The sequence below is a fragment of the Odontesthes bonariensis genome, chromosome 3 (assembly GCF_027942865.1).
Source record: "Odontesthes bonariensis isolate fOdoBon6 chromosome 3, fOdoBon6.hap1, whole genome shotgun sequence".
NCBI classification, from domain to species: Eukaryota; Metazoa; Chordata; class Actinopteri; order Atheriniformes; family Atherinopsidae; genus Odontesthes; species Odontesthes bonariensis.
Genome location: NC_134508.1, coordinates 34,904,865 through 34,925,145, shown reverse-complemented (window position 1 = coordinate 34,925,145; position 20,281 = coordinate 34,904,865). Strand labels below are relative to the sequence as shown.

At 42.3% G+C, this 20,281-nt stretch overlaps 1 pseudogene; it reads left to right on the top strand.

Moving 5' to 3' along the window:
* LOC142376973 (dynein axonemal heavy chain 8-like) overlaps positions 1 to 15,993 on the top strand; it is a 55,104-nt pseudogene extending 39,111 nt beyond the window's left edge.
* The last annotated feature ends 4,288 nt before the right edge of the window (positions 15,994 to 20,281 follow it).

The window sequence follows — 20,281 nt, the reverse complement described above, 5'->3', positions numbered from 1 at the left end:
AAAGTGCCAGAGGCTGCCGGAGAACTCAAACATTTAATTGCTTCGACGGGTTTACTCTTCAGGGGAAGTCATCTGGATTGTGCTGGATGGTCCCGTTGATGCAATATGGATCGAGAACCTCAACTCAGTCCTGGATGATAACAAAACACTGACCCTGGCTAATGGTGACCGCATCGTCATGTCACCATCCTGCAAGTTGGTGTTTGAGGTGCACAACATGGATAATGCCTCCCCTGCTACTGTGTCCCGTGTGGGAATGGTTTTTATAAGCTCCTCAGCTCTCAGCTGGCTACCCATCCTCCAGGTACTTTTGTGATATCTAAGTGTTGAAGACTTTTTTTTGCCTGAAAAAGAACAATGCTTTGTAAGCAGTGCTTAGATAGAACTTGGCTTTTGTATTGCAGGGATGGGCCAAGAAGCGCCCTGCTAGAGAGGCAGAGAGCATCATCGGTTTATATGAAAAGACATTTGAGGATGTTTACATGTATATGAGGCAAAACCTTAAACCCAAAATGGAGCTTTTGGAGTGTAACTACATAATACAGGTGTGTATTTAAAAAAAAAAAAAGACTGAGAATAAAAACAGAATCAGATGATGCCTCGAAGCCTGAATTGTTTGACTATGTTCCTTCTTCAGTCCGTCAATCTGCTGGAGGGCCTCCTCCCAACCAAGGAGACAGAGGGCTTTGCTGGAAGCAAGCACCTTGAGCGCCTCTTTGTCTTTTGCCTGATGTGGAGTCTGGGAGCTCTTTTAGAATTAGAGGACAGAGACAAGCTGGAGGTCTTCATGAGAGGTCATGAAAGCGAAATTGATGTGCCTCAAACCAAGCCGGGAGAGACTATATTTGAGTACATGGTCAACACAAACGGTACAGTTATTTGACACGTAAAAGAGCATCAATTTGATGTTTTTTTTGTATAGTTTAAAGTGAACAAGCATTTGAATGTGGTGGCATGGTGGTTAAGTTAGCACTTCACAGCAAAAAGGGTATTATTGCGGGGTTTGTGTGCCCTCCCTGTATCTGCATGGCTTACACTGTAGTTGCGAGTGTCTGATTGTCCGTCTCTGTATTAGTCTTGTGTTGGACGCTCTAGCGTCCCTGCCTTCTTAACCAATAGCAGCTGTTAAAGGCTTCAGCCTCCTGCTACCCTCAACAGGGTTTACAGAATCTGGTCTCATTTCAGAGGCATCAGATTTGGAGATTTTGTTAAGACCCCTTCGCACTGCATATACCCACCTGAGAGTAATCTTTAGTATCAGTTATACGTTGTCAATTGTTGTGAAATAAGATGTATTAGAAATATTTGCTTTAGATGTCTGATACTGCCTCGAGTGGTGCGCCACAGCACAGACATGAAAGGACCCATTGTGCATACGTTCAGCACATCGCCAGCTTTGACAACGATGGGATGAGAATGGGTTTATATGTGACTAAAAAGAATGGCGACTTTTGTTTTAGGTGAATGGTGTCACTGGAACAATCTTGTGGAGGAATATGTCTATCCAACTGACCATGTGCCTGACTACACCTCCATTCTTGTTCCAAATGTGGATAACACAAGAACCTCTTTCTTGCTGGAGACTATTGCCAAACAACACAAGGTGATCTTGTGGTTTTTAAAAGAATATTTAGATAATGTTTATACTTAAAAATATGTTACTTTTGGTCTAAACGCTAAATGTTTTATATGTACAGGCCGTACTGCTTATTGGTGAACAAGGGACAGCGAAGACAGTGATGATCAAAGGCTATGCAAAGAAATACGATCCTGAGACGGATCTGTTCAAATCACTGAACTTCTCATCTGCCACAGAGCCCTTGATGTATCAGGTAAAAGATATTTTAAAATGCTTTTTGTGCTTGAATTTTTACAGTCCTACATTGGTTCATGTTTGCAAAAACTTTCTTCGTACACAGCGATCAGTGGAAAGTTACATTGAGAAAAGGATTGGCAGCACCTATGGACCCCCAGGAGGACGCAGGATGACCATCTTCATCGATGACATAAATATGCCTATTGTCAACGAATGGGGAGATCAGGTGTTGCTTTCTTTTTTTTTTTTAATGAACATCTGTCTGTCTATCTGTCGCTTTAATCTGATGAGTTACTTTATGTGGCTATCCAACCAGATCACAAATGAGATAGTCCGCCAGATGATGGAAATGACTGGCATGTACAATCTGGATAAACCAGGAGATTTCACCACGATTGAGGATGCACAGATTCTGGCTGCCATGATCCACCCTGGTGGGGGTAGAAATGACATCCCACAAAGACTGAAGAGACAGTTTACAGTCTTCAACTGCACTCTGCCAGCCAACACCTCCATTGATAAGATCTTTGGTAGGTTGGTCTAAAATAATCACATTTGTTCTGCTTCCATTACTGTAGTTTTCATTTTACAGTTAACGGTTTCTTCATGTTCTTTTTGTGCAGGTGTGATTGGCTCTGGATATTTCCATGAATGCAGGGCATTCCAGCCAAGCATATCATCAATGGTTAAATGTCTAGTGTCTGCTGGGAGGATCGTTTGGCAGTGGACAAAGGTACTTACCTGGAATATGATGAGAAGTTTATAATAGGAATTGATTATAGGTATATGGTATTGATAAGTTTGTTAACTTGTTTTATGACACCACATTGAAGGTCAAAATGCTTCCAACACCATCAAAGTTCCACTACATTTTCAATTTGAGGGACTTGTCCAGGATCTGGCAGGGAATGTTAAACGTTAAGGCAGAGGAGTGTGGTGACATCTCCACCCTATTGGCTCTTTTCAAGTGTGAATGTACAAGGGTGATAGCAGACAGGTAAAATCCTTTTTTAAGTTAAAAAACAAAAAGTTGGAAGAAAGCATTACTCTAAGACTTTGCTTTGTTGCAGGTTTATTTGCTCTGAGGACAGAGATTGGTTTGAGAAGGCTGTATGTCGTGTCATCCAAGAGCACGTTGACCCAAACCTCGTTCAAGAGCTTCATTCTGAGCCGTATTTTGTGGACTTCCTCCGAGATGCACCTGAGCCAACTGGAGAGGAAGACGATGATGCCTGTTTTGATGCCCCTAAGATCTATGAACTGGTGTGAAATCTGAATTCGTACATCAGCGCTTGATAGTTTCATGGTAGTAAGTTGATGGAGGAAACTGTCACCATAATCTGTATGAACAACTTGTTTCAGGTGCCAGATTTTCAGTTCTTATCAGATAAGCTTGTGATGTATCAAGCTCAGCACAATGAGGTAGTAAGGGGCTCCACCCTGGATCTGGTTTTCTTCAAAGACGCAATGACTCATCTTGTCAAGGTGACACCTGAAGCGAGTATAGCTGATGCATTTCTTGTAGACTAGGCTAGATATAATACTGATTCTTTTTAGATTTGCTCCTCTTTAGGTCTCACGAATCATTCGCACTGACAATGGAAATGCCCTGCTTGTGGGAGTGGGAGGATCAGGAAAACAGAGTCTGACGCGCCTGGCCTCATACATAGCTGGATACAGCATCTTCCAGATCACATTAACCAAGTGAGATGAGTCATAGTTGTGAGAGCTCTGTTTGTAGGGACTTTAATCACACTGATCAAACTGTTCTTGGGGCTCTCTGAGGGTTAGAGGCGCTCCCCAAAGGACAATGAACCATCAGGGGCTTTTTTTCTGCTTGCATTCAAGTGATATAACCTGCAAACCTGTCTCAGTCGGCCCTAGGTGTCACTTTAAGTCCATTCCTCTGTTTCAAAAAAATAATAATAATACAATAATTTCTTATTATATATTGCTTATAGGCAATGTTTTAAATAGGTTTGTTTGTTTTAGTTTTTTTTACTTCCCTTTGATAGTAGTGGTTCCAGTGGTGTGTTCATACCTTCAACCAGTCACTGTACACTTACCTCATCTGGACCTATCACGTCACCTTCATGTCTCCGTTATGCTGGGAAAGCTCCCGCTCCAAAGTAGAAATTAAAGACGCCACAGAAGGAGTTCTATAAACTGTGAGCTCCTACTATAGACGTTCTTCCAGGGTCTCGGGTGATTGGTCAAGCACATGAATACAGTACTAAGATCAGCTCTAATTAACTGCAATTAATTTTATCCTTAAAAGTAGGAAACAAATAAAAAGTTCAATTCGATAAACGTACCTATTAAAGGCGGGGTAGGGGATCTTTTTCTGGAACATTTTTTTACATATTGCTTGAAATACTCTTCACACCCCCATTGCAACCAATTAATTAAAAGTTTTGACACAAATATGAAAATTTTTAGTGGCCTCTAGAACGTACAATCTAGGAAAAACAGTATGCAATCATTGTGAACGGACCGTTCACAATGATTGGATTCTGATGCCGTCTATCACCTGCAATCTGCTTCCCCCCCCCCACCTGTGCGCGTACCCTGCTCCGTGAACGAATTACACGTCCAGAAGCTTGGCAGGAAGCTAAACTAGAGCCAGCTTGGCTAGCACCTAGCATTATTAAACGTATAGTGAGCATAAACTAAATACTAAATACTAAATACGGCAACAATCGATGCTTGCTGTCAGAACAGCGCTCGTGCACCTTCTTGCTCGTGCGCGTTCATGTACTCTAGAGGCGTGCCTTCGGGGGGAAAGTGAAGAAAAGGGTTGGGACTTTTTACCTGTGTATTTTCAAAATGCAGCTTCGCTGGACCCAAAATCCAGGATCTCCTACCCTACCTTTAAAATACAAGAATGAGTGTCCTATGAAGCCATGAGCTGTTTGTAGTTGCATTTGCACTGAAAGTGAAATGCTGGGCCTTCTTTCCAATTATGTGGTGTTTATTTTTCCTTACTTAGAACATACAACATGAGTAATTTCATGGATGACCTGAAACTGTTGTATAACACAGCGGGGGCTGAGGGCAAAGGCATCACCTTCGTCTTTACAGACAACGAAATCAAGGATGAGGCTTTCCTCGAGTACCTCAACAATATTCTCTCTTCTGGAGAGGTGAGATCTCATAAAGGTATAAAGGCGTATCTGAATATCTGCTGATTGTGTAACTGAACACTGGAATCTTCAGTCTAATTGAAACGGACTGGAATTGGTCCTGTATGACTGAAACAAAGAGGTGGGGCAGAATGTAACGTCTCAAAGGAAAAGCTTCGCTGGTCCTGACCATGTTGTAATCGTTTCAGGTCTCCAATCTTTTTGCAAAAGATGAGATGCAAGAGATCACCCAGAACCTGATCCCAGTTATGAAAAAGGAGTTTCCTCGAATTCCACCAACTTTTGACAATCTTTATGACTACTTTATATCTCGGTTTAGGAAGAATTTACACGTTGTTCTGTGCTTCTCACCGGTAAGTTGAAACTTTGTATATTTTCTGTTTATACCCAAAAGCAACCGCCCAAACTTTTGCTACTTTTATTCCAAATCTCTTTTTATTCACAGCATGTTTAGATGCTCAACAGTGACATTATATAGACACTTACACCCATAACTACCTCCATAAATGAACCTTTTCATTGGAGTTTTACTCTACTCTTGTTTAAAGGTGGGGCAGAAGTTTCGCTCCAGATGTCTGAAGTTTCCGGGCTTGATTTCCGGCTGCACAATGGACTGGTTCACCCCTTGGCCCAATGAGGCTCTGGTTGCTGTGTCCACCTATTTCTTATCTAAGTTTCACATGGTTTGTCCAGCTGATGTGAAGACTTTAGTGATGACCACCATGGGAACTTATCATCACAAAGTATCTGAAACATGTGAAAGTTACTTTGAAAGGTATCACATTTACACAAATCCAATTTGTTCAGAAACATACGCTATCAAACACAGTCCTAACGCTGTATGTTGTTCATCTCTCAGGTTTCGAAGACGAGCTCACGTCACCCCTAAATCTTACCTTTCTTTTATAAATGGTTACAAAACATTATATGCCGAAAAGCACAACTATATCAACACTTTGGCAGAGCGCATGAATGTTGGTAAGGAATTTGAACAGGAAGGCAGTTGTGTCTTTATAAAGATTGTGTACTTTATGGAGGATTTTGTATGGTCTACTCCTGTAAAAGATTACACCAGATGTTACTGATTTCCAGGGTTGGACAAACTGATGGAGGCCAGTAAGTCGGTGGCTCAATTATCAAAAGATCTTGAAGTAAAGGAAAAAGAGCTCGCTATTGCATCTGCCAAAGCTGACGAGGTAAATCAGATACGTCCAAGCTCCTGTGACCTGCAGATAAGATTGATGATGGATGGATGTTTATGAGCAACTTTCCTCCAATCAGTACTTCCACAGTAATGTAAAACCATAAAATTAAGAACAATTTGAGTTCTGTACATAGTGAGGTAGCAGAATCAGTTTATTCATAGGTTCATTGTGGAAATTAGCTTCTGGTTTGATGTGAATAGCTGACAGAGGTTTTGTCATTTCTGAAAAGCTGTTTGAAAGCTCAACACCATGGACGCACGCGTATGATGCATTTGAAGGCATGAGATGTTTATTTTTGCATTCACCAAGGTGCTGGCAGAGGTGACAGTCAGTGCTAAAGCTGCAACCATTGTGAAGAATGAGGTCCAAGTTGTGAAGGACAGAGCCCAGAAAATTGTGGATGGAATAGAGTATGAGAAAGCTATAGCTGAGGAAAAGCTGGAGGCTGCCAGGCCAGCTTTAGAAGAAGCTACAGCTGCACTGAATGTGAGATATCTCTGACTTATTTGAAGATATTTACACCGTGCATTCTACGATATGTTACATGATATACTTAAAAACTCCACAGACCATCAAGCCAGCTGACATTGCCACAGTGAGAAAATTGGCCAAGCCTCCACACCTGGTCATGAGGATCATGGACTGCTGTCTGATTTTATTTAACAAAAAGTTAGACCCTGTTACATGTGATCCAGAACGAAGCTGTCTTAAACCATCATGGTCAGAAGCACTGAAGGTAACAAATTTCCTTTTTCTAAAAATTCAGTTGTTGCAAATGATAAATATATGAATTCCACTCATATATTAAAGGAGACACATTGTGCCCTGAGGTCTTAAATGTGTCATGTTTGGTTGAAATACTACAGAGATATAACACAGCAGCTCTTTTCAAGCCCACATTTGCAGGCCTTTTTTTCAGTATTAGTTTTAGGAGGTGGAGTGAGCCAGCGGACTCAACTCTGCTCCTCTCTTCTGCAGGGTGTGCCTTTTTTGAGATTTGTTCTACAGCTTTGATGCTTCCATGCAAATGTAAATTTGGACACAATTCACACCTAAAAACCCTTAAAGTGCATTAATATGTGAGAAGGTACAGTAGGTAGCCTGAAAGCTCATGAAATGAAAGAAGGCCTGTAAGAAGTTGGATTATTATCAAATTGATTTCTTAAGTAAACTTAACTAAACAAAAAGCAAGAACAAATTAGTCTTGACATCTGGCTTTTGGGTTAAAGCGAATGCAGCACGATTTAAAGTTGAAGATGGATGGGGATGAAAAGATGGCAGCTGGATAATTCTGCTCTGAGTGCAAAACTGAGCGGCGTGTTCTTCCTCACAAATGGCATTTGCATGAATTCATTTGTTTTGTCCTTTTCAGCTTATGAGTGGCTCTGGTTTCTTGACAAGCCTCCAGCAGTTCCCAAAGGACAGCATTAACGAGGAAACTGTGGAACTACTGCAGCCTTACTTTGACATGGAGGATTACACCATGGAAAATGCCAAGAAAGTGTGTGGTAGTGTAGCTGGTCTGCTCGCATGGACTCGTGCTATGGCCTCATTCTTTGCCATCAACAAAGAAGTGTTGCCACTCAAGGTAAAGTTAAAGTTCATCATGTTGGCGACTGTTTTTTTTTTTTTCTTTTTCATTTTAGATTTGTCGTAGGCGGCTATTCTTCTCCAATAATGCCATTTAAAACTCTCTATTCTCAGCCTGTTTGAATCCATTTTAGGTAAATAGGTGATTTAACCTCATTTTTAGCCCAAAGCCTTTTTATGCTACAGTATAACTGCATTGTTTGTTTCCAGGCCAACCTTGCCATTCAAGAGAACCGTCTAACTGTGGCTAATAACGAGCTGTGCGCGGCAGAGACTCAGCTGGCTGAAAAGCAAGCAGAGTTTGACAAAGTCAAGGCCAAATGCGACGCTGCAATGAAAGAGAAACAGGTGTGACGCACCCTTTTGAAAAATGTCACGACTGCGTTGACTTAAATCTAGAGATTGTAGCTGACACAGGCGTCTTGTCTTTCAGGAATTGGTGGATGATGCTGAGATGTGTAGGAATAAAATGCAGGCTGCATCTGCACTTATTGACGGACTTAGTGGAGAGAAAGCTCGCTGGATCGAGCAACGCAAAGAATTTAAGTCACAAATAAACAGGCAGGTTACAAAGGAAATGCAATTGAATATCAAAATGTTATATTCCAAGGGGGGTTAGTCTTTAAAGAGGTTCATTACTAGAATTCAGGATTGGTTCTTCAAGGACAGATTTAAAAGGTTTTGATAATGGCTTTTATATGAGTCCAGCTGCTTCTGCCTTTGTTTTCAGACTTGTGGGTGACGTACTCCAGCTCACCGGCTTCTTGTCGTACTGCGGTCCATTCAACCAGAGTTTCCGTGATATGTTGTTGAAGGACATCTGGGAGGCGGAGCTCCGGAAGCACAAAATCCCTTTTACAGAAAATCTCAACATCATTTCTGCCCTGGTGGATGCTCCCAATGTGAGAACAATGCCAGCCTATTTTTATTTGATACTAGTCCTGTGAAAAGTAAAAAAAAATCATTTGAACCATTGACTATCATTTTTAATATTTAAGATAAGTGAGTGGAACCTTCAGGGACTCCCGGGAGATGACTTGTCAGTTCAGAATGGCATCATCGTCACAAAAGCAACAAGATATCCCCTCCTCATCGATCCACAGACTCAGGGAAAAGCTTGGATTAAGAAAAAGGAAGAGGCCAACGAACTTCAAGTATATAGCCAAATGATTTTCACTTGTGTCATTTTTACCCTAATTACACGCTTAAGTAAAGCATGTCGTAGAAGTAAACTGATTTCATGTTCAGGTCACGTCCCTCAACCACAAATTCTTTCGCACACATTTGGAAGATTGTATTTCCATGGGACGCCCAATGCTCATTGAGGATATATTTGAGGAGCTCGACCCAGCCCTGGACAACGTGCTCGAGAAAAACTTTATCAAATCTGGGACCAGTTTCAAGGTATTTTTAACCTTCATGTCCATTCAAATTTACCAATACAACTTTAAAATGTGTACACTCTTAAAATTGTCTTCAATGTTTTTTTATAGGTCAAAGTAGGAGACAAAGAGGTAAACGTAATGGATGGGTTCCAGCTCTATATAACTACCAAACTGCCTAATCCAGCATACACTCCAGAGGTCAGCGCAAAAACATCCATTATTGATTTCACTGTAAACATGAAGGGCCTGGAGAACCAGCTGCTCGGCCGAGTCATCCTCAAAGAAAAATACGTGAGTGTGCCATTTGTTCCAGAAACGCAGCTTGCTTTCCCCATTTGGTTTAAAAATATAACTTTATCTGTGATTGTTTTAGATAACTGTTTTTCCAGTGTAAGAATATGATATTGACTGGCTCTTGGTTTTTTTTCACTCATCTCAACAGGAGCTAGAAGCAGAAAGATTGAAACTAATTGAGGATGTAACTGCTAATAAAAGAAAGATGCAGGAGTTGGAAGACAATTTGCTGTACAAACTCAGCAGCACTAAAGGTCCTATAGTTACTGTTGTAGACTAATGCCAGTTTCTCCAGTCATACCTGTTCTTTTTCCTAAAGTGAAAGTGTGTCTGTTTGTCTGGTTAAAGGTTCTTTGGTTGACGATGACTCCATGATTGGCATTCTGACCACGACTAAGCAAACTGCTGCGGAAGTTAGTGCAAAGCTCAGTGTTGCAGCTGAAGCAGAAGTAAAGATCAATGTCGCTCAAGAAGAATACCATCCAGTTGCCTCTCGAGGAAGCACATTGTACTTCCTCATCACGGAGATGAGCATGGTCAATATCATGTACCAGACCTCCTTGGGTCAGTTCCTCAAAATCTTTGATCTGTCACTCGCAAGGTATGGCTTTATCGTGATTTAAGAAGTATGTCTGCACAGTCTTATCATAAGATGTTTGAGATTAAAGCTCGGAAACTATTCCAACCATTACTTCCTCTAATGACCAACAAATTTGTCTGGAAAGAACAATAGGTTGACAAAGATGTTTCTTTAACCACGCTGTGGTGTGGTCGTATTCTTCAAATATGCTTTGTTCTCTGTGTCTTTGTCTCCCTCGTTTTTTTATGCTGATTTTTTGTTTTTAATTAATGCGCTTTTGCAGGTCTGAGAAGGCCTCCAAAACTCAGAAGCGGATTGCAAATATTATTGAATATCTGACGTTTGAGGTTTTCCGATACACAGTCAGAAGCCTTTATGAAAACCACAAGTTCATCTTCACACTCCTGCTGGCCCTCAAGATTGACTTACAGAATAACAGAATACAACACAACAAATTTCAGATTCTTATTAAAGGTAAGGTGTGCATCATTCCCAGGAAAAGTTGAATTGCCTTTTGGACTTGACATCTCTGAACATAATTGATGAAACAATAGGTGGCGCAGCTCTTGACCTGAAGACCTGTCCATCAAAGCCATTCAGCTGGATCCTGGATATGGTGTGGCTGAACTTGGTAGAACTCAGCAAGCTGCCACAGTTCACTAACATTATAAACCAGGTAAGCCATAGATCCACGAATGATCTGGACATCTGAATTCTTCATCTGCTTGTAGTGTCATCAGTTTTGGTATTGACATGGTTTGTAGGTGTCCCAAAATGGGAAAAACTGGAAAGCATGGCTCAATCTTGATGCCCCAGAGGAAGGCGTCACTCCAGATGGATACAACTCTCTTGATGTTTTCCATAAGCTTTTGCTGATAAGGTTGGGTCCTCCTACTTGAATGTTGATTACATGTTTGAATACACCATATTATAAAATGCAATCACCTCACAAGCTTTTTTTCTCACAGGTCTTGGTGCCCTGATCGCACCTTGTCTCAGGCCAGAAAGTATGTGGGAGACTCTTTGGGCATGAGATTCGTTGAGCCTGTCCTCTTGAACCTTCACAGCACCTGGCAGGAAAGTGATCCTCGCACCCCCCTCATTTGCTTCCTTTCTATGGGCTCAGATCCCACCGAACAAATCGAAGCACTTGCCAAGAAACTTAATCTCGGTGAGTTTGCCCTGTCCTGCCCCATTTTTTATTTTATTTTACTGAACTTTTTTATTTTCTTTTGAAGATGTAATGCCAAAATCTCCTGACGTCTGATTGTGTTTACATTCAGACCAGTTCCCAACTTGCGACGCTATCTACTTTTGATTCAGTTAGAACGGTATGAAACCCAAATTTTGTGATTGATGTCCCTGTGACCGTGGTAACCAACAGGATCCTGGATGTTGGTTGCTGTGTGCTCTTTGCAGTGGCACCTTGGGTGTTCACTGGGCAATCCAGCTCATGTATTTGTTTTCCTGAGCATAAATTCATTTGATTGTGGCTGTTAAAATTCCACTAATTGAAAGGTCTGTGGTTTGATCCGTGGCCCTTAATTGCCCGTAATGTTTCATCCTTGTGTAAGTGTGTGTGTTATGTTGTGTTAGAAAGATAATTATGTTTTGTATGTACAGTATAGTTAAAGGCCTGTGGCTTGTACTGCAAAGTCCTGAGTGGTGGATTAGACCAGGGGGGAAAGCACTATTTAAATGCACTCTATATGTTCATGTCTATGTAAATACTCCCACTGTTTCGGTTTACAGAATGCAGAGCAATATCTATGGGACAAGGACAAGAGGTGCATGCAAGGAAGCTGGTCAAGACATCAATGACAGAGGTGCTTTTAGAAGTTACTGAAGAAGTATAATGCATGAGTTAAGCCTTTCCAACTGAGGCAGTTCCAGGATTGGTACCAGTTCTTTGACCAAGAACTCCTCAATTCAGGGTCTGGAGGGAACCTGTGAACTCTGAGACCAGCTAACAGTTTGACCGCCATTAAAAAGATAAATAAATGAATACTGAGCAAGGGGAACATTTAGACGTAAAATCGATATAGCATCGAAAAGCTAATGATGTCATCTTTCATCTGATGTTTTAGATAGTGTTAATATTGCCAGTTGTGGTTTGCAAATGGCCATACACACAGAATTGACCATGTCTGAGTGGGATTTGTAATGGAAATCAGAGTTTATAAATAGCATTGCAGCCAGGGCTTAGAAATGCCAGCTGGCAGTATTAAAACATTACATACCATTTATAAGCCTAGATGCAAACTGCATTTGTGAAAGCACCCCTCATAGGGCGGTAATCATAAATGCTGACTGTGTTGTTGGAACGAACGTATATGACCACAAGGCTCAGGAGTGGCTCTCGTGCATGTGGACAAGCAAATGGTTTCATAGAAAGTTCACAAAGTAAAGCAGCTTCCAGCAGGTGACGGCATCTGGTGAATGCTTTCATGTGGGAGTGTATTGGATTGTCCTGATGTGCAAGCTAGAGTGTTGCTTCTTGCTTTCAACAGCAATGGCTGACTGTTTGACCTGATCCGTGGCTTTTGTGTCTGGATGTGTACAGGGAGGTTGGGTCCTTCTGCAGAACTGTCACCTGGGGTTGCAGTTTATGGATGAGCTGCTAGAAACTATCACAGTTACAGAGAGCATGCATGACACGTTCAGGGTGTGGATCACCACAGAGCCACACGATCTGTTCTCCATCACACTCCTACAGGTGAGACTTGACAACATCGTCATAAAAAGGAAGGTGTTAAAAGTTTTTGTACACGCACAGACTGTCTCTCACTCTTTACCTTTTAAGTCTTCCATCAAGTTCACCAACGACCCCCCCCAGGGAATACGTGCTGGTTTGAAACGAACATTTGCAGGAATTTCACAGAACCAGTTGGAAGTCAGCAACCTGCCCATGTGGAAGCCTTTGCTGTACGGTGTGGCCTTTTTACACACTGCTGTGCAGGTACTGCGCATTCTAAGTTCACGCGTGTCATAGTGGAACTTTATTTAAAGGAAATATTAAAAAAGAATACATGCTTTGCTCCTGGCACAGGTTATATGAGAAACAGAGTGAACTAACCATATTTAGAAGTACCGTAACCTTGACAATGGCACTACTTAATTTGGTAGCCTTTTTTTTCTTATTAATTTCATAATTGATAATGAAATCAATTGTGCCATTTTAATAATGCATTAGGCAAATTTTCCACCTCATTACCATATTGAGAATGTGTTGGCTTTAGTTTATTTTATAGCCTTTTGAAGTTTGAGTGGTTTGTATTTTCCAGTGTAGCACAAATCAACTCGTGTCTGTGACTTTTTTCCTCCAGTAGAAGGAAGGCTGTTCGTCATAATAACACAGGGATTTTCTGATTTTACATGGTAACCTTTTCTTTTTTTTTGGCTTTGTAAGGAACGACGTAAATTTGGACCCTTAGGTTGGAACATACCTTACGAGTTCAATTCGGCCGATTTCTCTGCAAGTGTTGAATTTGTTGAAAGACACTTGGATGATTGCGGCCCCAAGAAGGTGAGCGTTTTGCAGCCCTGGTTTAATATTTGTATGTCATCCTCCCTCCCTCACTCACTACTTTGTGTCCCCCCCCACAGGATGTGTCATGGATAACCTTGCGATACATGCTCGCTGAGGTGCAATATGGAGGAAGGGTCACAGATGACTATGACAAACGCCTGTTGAAGTGTTTTGCTCGTGTAATAATCCCAGTTTTTTTGTTGATTCGTGTGTTACAACTCCCGGTGTTTTATGTTGCATTGTATTACATTTGATACGACACGTGAAGCTCAATGTTCTTAATTACAGGTGTGGTTCAGTAAGAAGATGTTTGACCCAACATTTTGCTTTTACACGGGCTACAAAATTGCGGTGTGTAAGACAATAGAAGAGTACATGGATAACATTCAGAGTTTACCCACTGAGGATTCACCCCAAGCACTGGGGCTGCACGCTAATGCTGATATCACGTAAGGAGAGTGTCGTCATGATGAGGCATTAAAGCTGCGGTCGGCAACTTTTTTTTAGTCATATTAGCTTGAACTGTCATGGGATTCTGGAAGGAGAATATTAAATAGGCTGTTTAGGAAAAATAACGAAATCTGTAGCTCCCTCTGAACCCTGTAATCATGCTTGCAAAAACCGAGCGCTCCCGGCTGTTTTTAACCAATCAAGTTAGGGTGGAGGAATCCTACCTGTCAATCACAGCTTGTGCACACGCTGCTGAGCGTGAGTCTGCCCCAGCTTGTGTGCGCTCACACTGGTGTGAACTCACGTGCACAACCTCGTCCACAGAGGGGGAGGGGTTTGGGGGGCGATTCGGAGCTTGTTAGAGGTTGGGGGAGGGACCTGAGAGTGTATCAGTTTGAATTTTCCGACTTTAGACTCGCAATTTTGAAAACCTGCCGACTGCAGCTTTAAAAGCGGTCTTGTTGTATTTACTGTACTTAGAGTCTCTGAGGTTATTGCATTTCTCTTCTATAATGAATGTTGACCAGATACCAGACAAACACATCTGCTGAGGTGTTAGACACAATCACAAATATTCAGCCCAAGGAAAGTGGAGGGGGATCTGGAGAGACTCGGGAGTCCATCGTCCACAAAATGGCAGAGGACATGTTGGACAAACTGCCCGCTAATTACATTCCACATGAGGTCAGTTGGTAGGATCATTAGGTTTTTTACAGGCCAAAGTACACGTTCTCTTAATCTAAACTCTGTAACTTTGATGGGTTCAGGTCAGAGCCAGACTGTTGACAATGGGAGCTCTTAACCCAATGAACATCTTCCTACGTCAGGAAGTGGATCGAATGCAAAGGATCATCTCTGTGGTGCGCTCGAGTCTGACTGACCTGAAGCTGGCCATTGATGGCACAATAATAATGAGTGATGTAAGATTTCTGATTCCTCAGCACATCGCTTCATATTTGCTTCTTAAGATACGCACTTCTCTGTATGTTTGTTACTCAGTTTTTTCATCAACGATTGTCTGTTAGAGTTAGATGAGATTTTCAGGAGGCTTTAAAATGCTTTCAAACTCCTGGTATGTACTTTGTTCCTAGAACCTTCGTGATGCTCTGGACAATATTTTTGACGCTCGTGTGCCCAGCCTGTGGAGGAAGATCTCCTGGGAGTCTTCCACTCTGGGCTTTTGGTACACCGAGCTTATCCAGAGAAACAAACAGTTCTACAGTTGGGTGTTTCAAGGAAGGCCCAAAGCGTTTTGGATGACGGGTTTCTTTAACCCTCAGGGTGAGTTTGTGGTTTTGATGGAATGAGGCCTTTTACAATGTCAAACACTGAGTTGGCTGCATTACTGGTTAAGACCTTGAAGTTTTGAGCATGATGGAGCTGACACGTCTTAAAGACTTCCAGCAGCTAAAGTTACACGTTATTAGACCTAATGTTTACTTGAATGTTTGCAGGTTTTTTAACAGCCATGAGACAAGAAGTAACCAGGGCGAACAAAGGCTGGGCTCTGGACACAGTCACACTGAACAACAATGTCCTGAAGAAGTCAATGGAGGAGATCACAGCCTCGCCAACGGTGAGTGGGTGTTTTCTGCTCACTGGAAATGTGAAAGGAATTTAACCGTGTGCTATTTTGTTATTGAATGCCTTTCCTCTACAGGAAGGGGTTTATGTCTATGGTTTGTTCCTGGAAGGGGCTGGTTGGAACAGAAAGAACATCACTCTCATCGAGTCCTCACCCAAAGTACTCTTCACACCCATGCCTGTCATCCACATGTTTGCCATCAAATCCAATGCTCCTGTGGATCCGAAGCTGTACGCCTGCCCCATCTACAAGAAACCAAGGCGCACAGACCTCAATTACATCACAGCAGTGGTGCTACCTACTGTCCAGTCACCAGACCACTGGATCTTACGTGGGGTTGCTCTGCTCTGTGACATCAAATAATAAACAACTGTATTACTTTTTAATGTTGTCCAAAAAACAAATAAACGTTTTTTCTGCAGATTAGGTGAATTACTTGTTGACTATGTATGTGAGACTCATCTATGGAGCCATTGATCAACTACTTAAAGGGATAGTTCGGGATATTTGACATGAATCTGTGTGGCATCACCATAACCAGTGTCGTGCATTCAAACTGACTTACCCCCGACAGTGTCCTGTGAGCCGAGTTCTTGTCCAGTGTTGGTCAAGGCGAAAGTAGTCCGGCCTGTTTGCTGGGGTCAAGAAATTAGCGCGTTTTTCTTCCCAAAACAGTACGTGTGCTAAAGAGTGATTTATTTCATCACAAAAACCGAAGCCGGCAAAAGTCACTCCTCGTTATCACTTGGGCCCTATACTGTCTCTCATTGTGTATCAGTGCGCACGTCATTCTGACCGCAAGCTGTGCGCACGAGTCTTTCTGTTCTTTGGCAGTGCTCAACACTTACTCTGCAGACAACTGGCCATCGGGTCCAGCTGGTCTGGGACGCCTCTTCCAGTTGATCTTGGGAACATGGAAAAAAGTTCTCAGACGCCTGCATTCAGGAGTGCAGGGAAGTCACCGTTATTTGTGATGCAGGCAGCAGCTGTCCCGCGGCCGCCGACATCCTCATCTATGGAAAGGTTTTGTATCTGGGGCATAACTAAATCCCACTCGTGGCAGCAGTAACATTCCACCTCTGTCTGCATTACTTCGCACTTCAAACAAGTGCACCAGGATTTGTCGGCCACCCTGGGTATCGCAGCTCCAGCACTGGCTCCAGCTTCTGTTTCCATCACTTCTCTGTCCACCCTCTCTCTTTCTGCCCGATCTAAGTCCATTTGGCGAACTTCCTCCTCAGTATAAACGGGTTCATAAAGATACCCCCTTGGCTCTGAACGGAAGTCAATATGTTCCTCGTCGCTCTCGTTGTCAGACATCTTCCCGAGCAGTAAACAAAGTGAACTCGTGCGCACAGCTCGCGGTCAGAATGACGTGCGCAGTGATACACAATGAGAGACAGTATAGGGCCCAAGTGATAACGAGGAGTGACTTTTGCCAGCTTCGGTTTTTGTGATGAAATAAATCACTCTTTAGCACACGTACTGTTTTGGGAAGAAAAACGCGCTAATTTCTTGACCCCAGCAAACAAGCCGGACTACTTTCGCCTTGACCAACACTGGACAAGAACTCGGCTCACAGGACACTGTCGGGGGTAAGTCAGTTTGAATGCACGACACTGGTTATGGTGATGCCATACAGACTCATGTCAAATATCCCGAACTATCCCTTTAAGTGATAAAAATATTACATTAGTTTGCTTTGAGGGCTTACCACTTATCACAAGGACGTTAATGAGCCAGTGAGTAAGTAAAAGCTCCGGTGGCTCCAGCAGCTCTTTTCTTACCATGGAGATCATATATGATGTCTATGGTCTCACCTCGCCCTTCTTCTTCTTCTTCTATTTTGTTGGCAGTTGGCAAACAACTTTTGGAAGCATTACCGCCACCTATTGAAATGGAGTGTGAGTCTGGGCGAAAACTATCTCAGCTAAATATAAAAAAATAAGAATAGATAAATAATTAAAAAAAGGTATTATATCCTTCTAATCAGTCATGTGGCTTCTAGATAGTGAAAAAGGTACTTAAAGCACATCTCACTTGAGTTCTTCTGTAGTATTGTTTTAATGTTTAATTGCACACTTTCTGACTCTAGTCCTAGGATGAGGTGCTGCCTCTCCTGGTCAAACCTGACACGTTGCTCTATTACATGCTCCACGGTCTCAGTAGCACCACATACACTGGTACCCATAGGAAGCTGATATCGGTGCCTGAGTTTATAATTCCATTTACCATCTGTGCAATTTCTAAAACAATATCCTGTCTGGACTCCGACATGGCACTCTGAATACTCATCAGGGCAGAAGCAGAATCTGAGGCAATTAGCACTCATACTCACACATTCCTTGGTCTATTCCCCTCTATCCAGGTCAAAGCAGCGAGGATGGCTACTAGTTCTGCGGTGTATACAGCAAGATCATTGTTTAGCCTTTCTTTTTTGCACATCTTAAGCTCTGGTACTACAAATGCCACACCCACTTTCCCGTCAGGTGACTTTGAAGCGTCTGTAAAACACACAAGTTTATCCTTGTACTGAGCTCTGATATGGCACTCAACCATTTCTTTGCTGAACTCCTCTTGCTTCTTCAACTCTAGAAGTGCTAAATCTATTACAGGTTCCTTTAACAGCCATGGTGGTACAACTGAATATGTGACAGCTGCACACAGAGTAAGTGCCTGCAGGCCTCTGCCTTTTGAGGAACCACCCACCCAAAGCTTCTACCTGGTTTATCTTTGTCCTGGCAGTGAGTTCACACAGATAGACTGCTGTGGCCTTCCCTTTGCCCTCTGAGGTTAGCCCAATAGACTAAGGCCAGCTGATCTCTCCTTATATGCAGTGGCATTTCCCCCACCTCTACCTGTATAGCATTAGCAGGAGTCGACTTCATTGCTCCACAACGCGTTCTTACGGCTTTATGCTGAATAACATCCAGTTTTGCCAGGAGCGTCTTAGATGCAGATCTGTAAGCCACACGACACATCCATATTCAAATACAGACCTAATAAGGCTGATGTATATCGTTCTCAAGGCTGACCTGTTGGCTCCCCAGTCCACCCCTTTCAGACAGCGCATGGCATTCAGTACCTTTTTACATTTCTCAATCATTTTTTGCATGCGAACAGACCAAGTTAATCTCTTATCTAACCACAGGCCTAGATATTTAAAACAGTTTACTCTCTCTAGTTCTGCGCCTGATAACTTCAGCTTCAAACCCATGGGAATGTTCTTTCTAGTAAAAAACAAGGTTTTAGTTTTGTCAATAGACATTCTAAATCCCCATTCAAGGGCCCACGCTTGGACATGGTCTACTGCCTGCTGCATTTTACGCACAATGAAATCAACATTTCTGCCCCTTATCCACATTGCACCATCATCTGCAAACAAAGCAACATGGACAGATTCCTGCACCTCTTTAAAGACATCATTAATCATGATCAGGAACAATATCGGGCTGATAATGCTTCCTTGCGGAGTGCCGTTTTCCACTGTATATTCACTGCTGAACTCTTCATTAATTTTGACCGTGATTCTCCAGCCTGATAGGAAATCCTTGACCCACTGAAACATTCTACCCTTGATACCCATTTGCCTGAGTTTAATTAGGAGTCCCTCTCTCCAGACCATATCATAGGCCTTCTCTATATCAAAGAATACTGTCAGTACTGTCTCCTTATCAACTTGGGCTTTCCTTATTGAGTCTTCTAAGGCCACTACTGGGTCTATGGTGCCCCTTCTCTGCCTAAATCCACTCTGGTAGCTGTACAAAATATTTCTCGTTTCTAACCAGTAAACCAACCTATCATTCACCATTCTTGCCATTATTTTACCCAGCTGTGAGGTCAGCGCTATAGGTCTATAGTTTGATGGCATCTTTACATCTTTCCCAGGCTTCCTAATAGGGATTATTACAGGGATTATTATTACAGTCAATTTCTCCAACATAATGTAGCATATCTCATCCCTTCCTGGGGTGGACCTACCCACTTTCTTTACACGAGTAATTTGTTTTACCACCTGCGGGCTAACCATGCTCCGGAATATGAAACGAGTCAAAGCCGGTGTTCTGTCGATTTCTCCTACTTGTCGAGATTTGCTACTTTGTGGTTTTGCGCATGCGCCGAGCCGATTTTCTAAGTTTCGTTTTCACGCCCATAATGTTTTGCTACCCTGCGTCTCAGCTGGTGTGTAACGGTAACATCCTCAAAATCCTGATTATTTTCTCTTTTGGAAGACATGGAAAGTAATAAAACACTCATCGTATTAACAAGCAGTTTAACATGCACAAATGGGGTGTCTGAAACATGACGCATATTTGAGCATGTTGAATAAGTGGAAGAGGCCATTGCTAAAACACTTGTACAGGTACACAGCTCAGGGAATCTTACTCCCAGTGAGGCAAGAGGAAGAGAAATCACAATAGATAGCTACAGGCATATGTTAGAGGAGGAGATGGGGCAGCAGAATGCTCTAAATACGCCCTTTAACCTGAGTGAATTGAATAGGGCGTTAAAGAAAGTGGGTAGGTCCACCCCAGGAAGGGATGAGATATGCTACATTATGTTGGAGAAATTGACTGTAATAATAATCCCTGTAATAATCCCTATTAGGAAGCCTGGGAAAGATGTAAAGATGCCATCAAACTATAGACCTATAGCGCTGACCTCACAGCTGGGTAAAATAATGGCAAGAATGGTGAATGATAG